The sequence below is a fragment of the Carassius auratus genome, unplaced genomic scaffold (genome assembly GCF_003368295.1).
Source record: "Carassius auratus strain Wakin unplaced genomic scaffold, ASM336829v1 scaf_tig00052725, whole genome shotgun sequence".
Classification (NCBI taxonomy): domain Eukaryota; kingdom Metazoa; phylum Chordata; class Actinopteri; order Cypriniformes; family Cyprinidae; genus Carassius; species Carassius auratus.
This window is the reverse complement of record NW_020527244.1, coordinates 27,506-36,714: the sequence shown is the minus strand read 5'-3', so window position 1 is coordinate 36,714 and position 9,209 is coordinate 27,506. Positions and strand designations below refer to the sequence as shown.

At 35.6% G+C, this 9,209-nt stretch overlaps 1 pseudogene; it reads right to left on the bottom strand.

The window, feature by feature from the left end:
- Positions 1 to 4,179: 4,179 nt before the first annotated feature.
- Positions 4,180 to 8,816, bottom strand: LOC113090110 (charged multivesicular body protein 6-like; annotated as a pseudogene).
- Between the last annotated feature and the right edge of the window lie 393 nt (positions 8,817 to 9,209).

Genomic DNA, 9,209 nt, shown 5'->3' with positions numbered 1-9,209 from the left:
CAGGTGAGGCTTGTTTTAAAACCATGGCAACTCCAATGGGATCACAGCCATCGCTCGCAGGTAGGGAGTGTTTTGTGTGCACAGTTGAGTAACAACCGATCACACACACACACACACACACACTTGTGCACACATACGCCCTGGTACACCCATGCGTTGAGTCACGGAGCATGTTCTGGCTTTCCTGTGACACTCCAGCAGATGTTTAACATCCCACCACTGATGTTTACCCCTCTTATCTCTTCCTCTCTCATACAGAACACTCATCAATACTGCTCTCCTTTTGAACTCAATCAATGTTTTTTCGCTGGTTGATTTAACAAGCTATCTGAATAGCGGGAGGATTTGGACGAATGATCCAGCCCTCGAAGAACTGGCACACAGCGATTCTGTGTTAAACGACAGGCAAACTAATTCAAACCCCTCCTGTGAGGTCTAACCCACTTTAGGTTTATGAAATGTAAATCCACAGACTGACTACAGTAAACTAGAATTGAAACATCTGTCAGAACGATTGAAAACAGTATGCGAGTCGTGTCGTATGCTAGTCCTCGTAGTCAGTTTGCCATTGCTTTAAGATAACACCCCAGATACGGGAGACATCCGCTTGCCCTTGATCAACCAGAATAGTTTCTTTGTCCTCGTTTTAGGTGTTGGACTTCAGGTGGCCTATTTAACAGGCTTAAGTATCTGATGAGAGCCGTAATCCTACTGGTGTGGTAAGTATTCACTTTTTTGTAAAGTTACAGACCAAAAACTGCAACAGGAGTCCTTTGGGAATCTATTGAAACATTGACGAGAGACACTTTGACTGAACCTGTTGCAACACAAACCGGCAGGTCCCCTCCTCCCTTAACCACCTATGCTGGAATGTATGACTGAGCACATGTCAATAAACATACCTGTAGCAAGAGGCAACCGATACAGGTTTATGGGAAACAAGCCTCAAAATATAATGCCGGTCATATATATATATATATATATATATAAAGATAAATAAACAAACAAACATACCAAAATTCTGCTTAAATATAATTATACAAACTAAATAAATAAATTATACGTGTTAAAAGTATTTTACATGCAAGTACTATTTATGTATTGCATTAAATATGTATTTATTTTCTTAGACAAAATGCAGAATGAAAACCAATTCAAATCTGCATATCGTTTGCCAGACATTTACATATAATAATATCAGATTATTCATGAAAAACCATATTGGCAGTCTCTTAGATATTGCACTGTTTTTTGCAAAATAATTAGTGCACTTAATATTTTAAGCTAGACATACCTGCAAACAGCCATAGGTATATTTGTGATCACTTAGTTAACAAGCTTGCCTTAAATATAACTGCATTAAAATTAAATAGCAAATACTCAAAATAATTCATGAAATATGTTTTTTCATTTTAGTTCAATTATTTTGTGTTTCTTAGTCCAAAATAGAAAACAAAACTAATTGAAACCAACTCTGCATATCGGTTATCGGACATTTACACAAAATATGTATTCGGCTATAGTAGTCGTTAAAAGTAACAATTTGGATAGATAGATAGATAGATAGATAGATAGATAGATAGATAGATAGATAGATAGATAGATAGATAGATAGATAGATAGATAGGTGTGGGCGTGAGAGTGAGAGAGAGAGAGAGAGAGAGAGAGAGAGAGAGAGAGAGAGAGAGACTGGGAAGGTTTATGTTCTTATCGTGTCAGATAAGTAAAAAACAATGCAAATCACTTCTGTTCTCATGATGCAATTCATTTAAATGACATGAGCAACACGAGCAACAAACTTGATCTCCCACCAAGTTTATTAAGGATGATAAATCTAAACGTAAAGCCACTTAAGAGAATCATCTTATGCAATACAATAAACAACGAGGATAACTCACATCTAAATCATGCACTTTCGTTACAAAAGTCTCATTAGATCACCACCTGTGATCAGTTAGTTGTCCCATCAGTTGGATCAATGCACTTTACCTTATAGACATTTTCCGTAATGCGGTGGACCTCGTCGGTGCGAGACATTGTGAAATCTTCAGATAAAACCATAAACGATGTTTAGCTGAACGTGGTGTGTTATCCGAACAGTGTGTCTGTGTGATGAGGTTTAGCTGCGGATCCGCGCTCCGATCCACATGAGTCTGATCTCTGCTCAACAGTACTGTGCGGGGGCAATGGGATTGAGGAGGGGCTTACAATAGCCCCGCCCGATGTTCTTACTCTCGCCCTGGAGGCGTGGCTACGCTTCATCTGCTCCCGCCTCCTCCCGGATATAAGTTGTCTAACACCAAACATTGTCTATTCGAATATATTTTGAAATGTCATTTTTTATTCTTGTGATGGTAAAGCTGATTTTTTTTTCCGCATCATTACTCCAGTCTTCAGTGTCACCTTTGTAATCAAAATACACTTACACATTCAAAAATGGACTGTCACTGTTGATCAATATAATGCATTATTGCTGAATAAAACTATTAATTCCACATATATAGATAACATAGATATTAAACTCCAGTACAATTCAATCAAGGTGTTTCATGGCTGTGACAGCCATAAAATCCTTTAATACAGTAATAATGATAAACGTAGATACATATATGGATGTAAATGCATCCATACATGAACAGAGTGTTTACATGAATCACAAACTGAGCCATCGGAAGAGGATTGGCAGTTGTGCATCTGTCAGCACAGATTAAATTCCTCTCAATTAGTGATATTAAGAGCCCCCTGCTGGTCATGACATGCTAACACACATCTGCACGAGACATAACTACGAAATAAACGTAATCTTCCTACAGTGAGATGCATAGATACCCACACCCTTTTAGGGTTTGCATACATGAACAGGCATAAAAAGCACATTGCTTAAGACACATCTGTAAAATGCGATAAACCTTTTTGGGAGTAATTGTTACTCTCAATATGATTAATTAAAAATGAATGAATCGTTATTAATCGACCCAGCATGACTAATCTAGCTATTCTAGTCGAAGTTAGCAAGACAGGCTAACACTGCTTTTAAATAGCTCATTGCTATTTGTAGCTGTGATAGGTATAATATATATATATATATATATATATATATATATATATATATATATATATATATATATATATATATATATATATATATATATATATATACATATATATAGCAATAAAATCACGTTTTAGCCAATTACAATACATAAATAAGACATAAATAACAAGAAATGTCCATTATTTTTTATTGACATTTCACAGCTTTCCATGATTTTAGGTCTGAAAAATGAAAATTCCCTGATATTTCCAAGCTTTCTATGACCATGTAGACACTGATTCTGATGCGTGCCTATTAAATATCCTCTGAAAGCCTTCTTTTCTGCCAATTAAATTCCCCTAGCTCTTCTTTTCATTCAACACAAAGTAATGAGCCAGGTTGCAGGATCAAACACTACGCTGCCAGCATCTTTCGCCCCGGCTTCATTTGTGCCTCTTTTCTTTCTGCAAAGACACAGAACACAAAGCGAGTGACAGAAAAAAATCAAAAAGCCAAATAAGAGAGCCATGTCATTCTTTCACACAGTGCTGTGTTTGACAGTGGTAAAACAACACCTGTCTCCCCCGTAGGCACCGCTGGCAATGAGTCTGTGGGTGATTCTGGAAGGGTTATGTCTTCTCCCGGCCCAGGATGAAGAGGGCACCGTTAGACCAGTCACAAGCTATGCACAACCAGTGTACACTAATGAAGACAGGATATCTGGCAGCACAGACGACAGGTTAAGGTCCCCCGGTGCATACAGATAACATTAACAGTAGAGCCTAAAAATCTAGATCAAACATAAAATGTAGATACAACTATACAATAAGGGAATGTAAAAAAAGACATATAATAAAATTACAAATAAAGTTAAATAAATCAGTGCAAGGCACATGACAGATCAATGAAGTGAACAACAGTGCAGATAAAAGATTTTTAGTGCAAAAAATAAATAAAAGCTTATTTAGTGTGATTAAAGTGACAAAGGGCTTCAAGAGCAGTTATTTTACTTAACTGACTGATGAGGTAGTGGAATGGCGTCAGTTCCATGCTGAGTGAGGTAGTAAGGAGACCAATGCTGCACAAAGTGACTGCTGCATGTCATTGTATATTAGTTGTGGGGTTGGGTGGGTGGGGGGGGGGTGGACCTGGGGATGTGGGATCTGGGGCAGTTCTGCATCTTCAGGAGTCTGAAGAAAGAGCAATAAGGCCAATGGTGCTTTTCCCAAAAGCATTGTAACCCTAAGTAGATAAATATATTTTTAAATGTAATTTGATGCTGATTTTTTTCATCATTATGTAATGCAATGACTTTTATAAATTTCAAAGTTAGCATTCCTCTGAATGTTAAGTGGACTGAGTTTGACTCTCATTACCTTCTGATACCCAGTGTCCTCCTGCGTCTCCTCCAGTATTCTCTCCACCTCCTCAATAGACATGACCTGATGAAGAAACAAAGAGCAAAACATTTCTCAAGTCAAATTCTCACAACAGTCCAATAAATATATTTTTGTATATTCATAACGTTGCTGACCCTTCGCTAACCTCCACCTCAATTTGGTTACTGTTGCTCACTAAGACAAGCCCTACAGACCTTCCCACAGAAATGGATCAGTGAACAGATTTCAGTGAAACGTGCTCATATAAAACAGTGGAAATGGGAAAGATGTTATTCTTATATGGGCTGGAAATGTTTTTTAATGTTCCTACAACATATGACAAAGTGAATGTTAGTGTTCTTACTCATGTATATTATTTGGAAATCAAATGCACAGATCTTCAAACACCTTATATTAACAACGCAGTAAAAGCTTGCCTGATAATGTATAGTTGGAATTTAAAGGGGGGACTTAGAGAAGGGGCAGGGGATTTCGAGGGGTTCTGGAGATACCAAGACAAAGACGGGTCTGCTGCTGTAATCTAAGAGTTTTATGTTTAAGCCTTTAATCCTACAACAATGTCCAACAGTTCCCAAAACATGCTGCTACTAACTAAACCGCCCACCGCACGACACCAAACAGACCATATGAATCATCTTGGCTCCTAATAACAGCATTTAACACCACTGATAATTGATTATTAAACTGTTGCAGGTGCATACACTTGTTACAATACAGCAAATCTGTGATTTGAACTAGTTTCCGTCTACAGTCTATAGACTTACCTCGTGCATTTGCTTGAGACAGTCATTTCCAGCCTTTCAACCCTCAATGACCTTTATTTCAATCTGAGCAAATTCAATATCTTGAACCTGAATGAGGAATAATCAGAATATAATTTATATTGCTTGTGCTTTTTGTAATACCACAAAATGATTAAACAAATCAACAAACAGTAAGTTTCTTTAGTGTCACATAATACTTTATATTTTTTTGTGTGCTGATTTGGTGCTCAATTATTAATAATGGTCCTTATATCATCAGTGTTGTTTTTGCTGCTTAATATTTTTTTTTGTGGAAATCGTGATACTTTTTTTCCAGATTGTTTGATACAGTAACATCATAAACATGTTCATGGACAATTTAATGAATCCTTGATTAATAAAATATTATCGTTATTGTTTATTTGAATGGTTTCTTACCCCAAACAACTGAATGGTTGTGTATCACAATGTTTTTTTAACATTAATAATAATAATAATAATAATAATAATAATAATAATAATAATATGTGTTTCTTGGCCATCAGATTAGCCTATTAGAAAAATTTCTGAAGGATCATGTGACACTGAAAACTTGGGTAATGTTACTGAAAATCCAGCTTTGTCATCACATAAATAAATTACATTTGAAATTATTCTCAAAAATAAAATAACATTTCACAATATATATACATGTATATTTTTTTACTATATGTTTGATCAAATAAATGCTGTTTAAGAGCAGCAGCAGCTGATCTTGGTTGCGTTTCTTTTTGAGCAGCAGAAGAGCTGGTCTGTGAAAAGCATGAATCACATGTGTTAATGAATCTGTTAAACCGAAAGCACTTTTTCCATCCACGATGCAGATGGCACCACGTCAGCACAATAAAGGCACTGTGCACTGCATGATGGCTGACTCTGGGTGACGGCTATCATGAATGTTAGCATTGCATAATGAGTGCACTTGCATCGGTGTGATCTGAAATGTTTTGCTCCTTCTTGCCATCCTTCAGGGGCTGTTTGGCCAGATGTCTCTCTTTCTCCAGCTGTAATGTGATTTTCTTCTGATATTGTTTCAGTTTATCTCTCTGCTGCTTCAGCTGCTGTGATCCAGTGACAGGAAGCAATGCAGAAACATGACAGTTCACTTATGGAAACACTCCTTATTCATAAAAGCGTCAGTTCTTGACTAAGATGAACAAACAGCTGTCAGAACATGATATCACAGTCCAGACATGGATCTCCTGAAACCCTGTTCCTGTGTTCTGATAAGTAAGACACCAGACTCCGCTCAAAGAGACAGAATAGTCTATTCTGTGTGAATTGAACACCCCCCATTGTGCAACAATATTCGAAGACCTAAGATGCTTCTACAGATTTTTTTCTGTCATTCTGACAATGTTAACTTTTCTTATAAACAGAAATGGAGTACAAACATATTAAATTAACCACAGCTCATTTTGTGATTCCAGAACGGTTCTTCAGTCAAACAATAGTTATTAAACAGGGGATTTCATCTCGATTTTGTATGTTTAAATGTTTTTATTGAATTTAGATTTAAATTACTATTACAGTAAATACTTTGTTTACTGTTGTTTGTATATATATATGAACAATTGTTTTGTGATTTGTTTAATCTTGATTTCGATTTTCGGATTTGCGTCTTTATACATGGACAAGTGAGACATCATATACCACATCCACGTCTCTCACACTTCAATGCACTTTAAATGGAACATATACAGTACGTTCGCTTCGAACTGGAATCATGGTGGAATATCCTGTGATGTCCACTTCTCAGGGCACTTTCGTTCAAATAGAACAAACATCTGAAGCCATAAGAGAAACAAACTAAACGTGCAGAGCAGGGGGAGCAAGGATGGAATTGAGAACCACTGGTCTATAGAATAATAATAGTTCATATTGTATACTATTATAAAAAAATAATAATGTACATTGTATATTAAATATACATTTATCATGCTTTTACTGTTTTTTTTATGAAATACAATATATACTAATATAATTTTATAATTTTTATATAATTTATAATTATAATTTTTTATAATATAGACTGTGTTCTTCTGTTGTATTCTATGATAAACTTGATATACACTGTAAAAAATTTCTTGTTGTTTTTACAAAAACTTTTTGGCAGCTGTGGTTGCCAGAATAATTTTGTAAAAATACAGAAAACTGTAAACACATTTACGTCAAAAACTGTTAATTTTACAATATAAAGCTGTAATTTACAAACAAGAAAATGTGAATATAAACCAGTAAATTCAACAACACACAAAATTAAATCTGTTTTGTACCTTGAAAATACTGACAACCACCATAATAATAAAGATGGTACTGTATAAGAGAAAGCCACATGAAGTATCAAAGCTCATCACAAGTAGCTTCACCACAAGCAGAAGTATATATTAACATATAGAAGGTGCACATTTATGGAAACACAAAACACCATCATGGTAACACACGTGATACTTAAATAATGCAAAAAACTTTCATTAAGCAACAGAAGATGTAACATAAAGCTCAAATGTACATAACTGATAACAAGAACTATTTAAAAACATGATTATTAAAACAAAATACTTTCAAACGTGGAGTGTCACGCAGGGAATTCTGGGAATATCAGTTTACAGTTTTAGACTGTAAATTATACATTGATTTGTTCTTTTTTTACTTCTAAAAGCTGTATAATTAACAGAATTTTACTGTAAATTTACATTAAATGCTTTGTTAGATCTTTTACAGTTTTTCCCTGTATATAGTACGGGAACTTACTGTTAACCTATTATCAGTTTTTTTCCGTAGCGTTTTTATAAAATTTTACAGTTAAAATGACACTTATTTTTTACAGTGTACTGTTGTTTTTCCAATTAACATATGGGTTCTCTTTTTCATTACTTTTCTTTTTTATGCTATTATTATCATTATTATTATTATAGTTTACTGCACACAAACACACACACACACACATATGTAGTATTGTCCTTGTAAGGTATGTCTGTTTCCTTTCCGCCCTGTCATTCAAAAATAATTAAATTGTACTAGTCCTATGACTATAAATCTCTTGGATCTTGATAAACTTTTCTCTATAACATAGTACAGCACACACGGAGTCTGTTCTCTAAGTGGTCCGTTGTACCCAGTTCTATATCTGTTCTGTCCCGTTTTCTTCTCAGTTCTGTTGTATTCTACTGTCGTGTGGTGTGTAAAGTAGGACAGCTGATCTAATCTGTTCGTCAGTATGGCTGAATTGATTTCAGACGCAGTATGTTGCTCTATATTCATACACATGTAATGACACAAACCCAACAACACACGTGTGTGTGTGTGTGTGTGTGAGAGAGAGAGAGTGATGCGCCTTGATTGATTGAGTCTTCTTACCAACATCGGCCTGTCCTGATCTGTCTGTCACTCGACTGGTGACTCGTCCCTGTCTGCCGAAAACATTTCCCATTGTGAATAAACCACATTTCCACCTTACTGCTAATATCACATCTCATATGACATACCAGCTGTTCTTTACTTTATGACACAGAGAAACGATGTGTTCCACTATGTCAAGATTAGAGCGGAGGATGGCGTGTTTTCCTCAGCGTCTGGAGATGAAGCTGATGCAGTGAGAATGCAGTGATGTCGTCACTGTTTGCCGCCGCCTGGCGTTCTTTATGTGCACGTGTGTCTAAAAAAACATAACCTGCTTCCAAATGAACTGACATCATCTTCACACAATCAGAACACATGAAAAACAACAAACGACCAGCTGTATGTCTGTTAAAGATCGCTTGATCTGAATATTTAGTTTTAGCAATTCCAGTTGCTTAAAAATATAATAGTACATCTCTCTTTGATAAGTTGGATGATTTGATGTATCATGGCATGTCATAGTTAATTTTTTATTCATATTTATTTTAAATTATTATTTGTCCATAAACTTTTGACCTCTACAAAATATAATTTGGTTAAAAGAATGTTTTTTTATTCTTCTTCACACCAAACATGTTCACACAGCAAGAA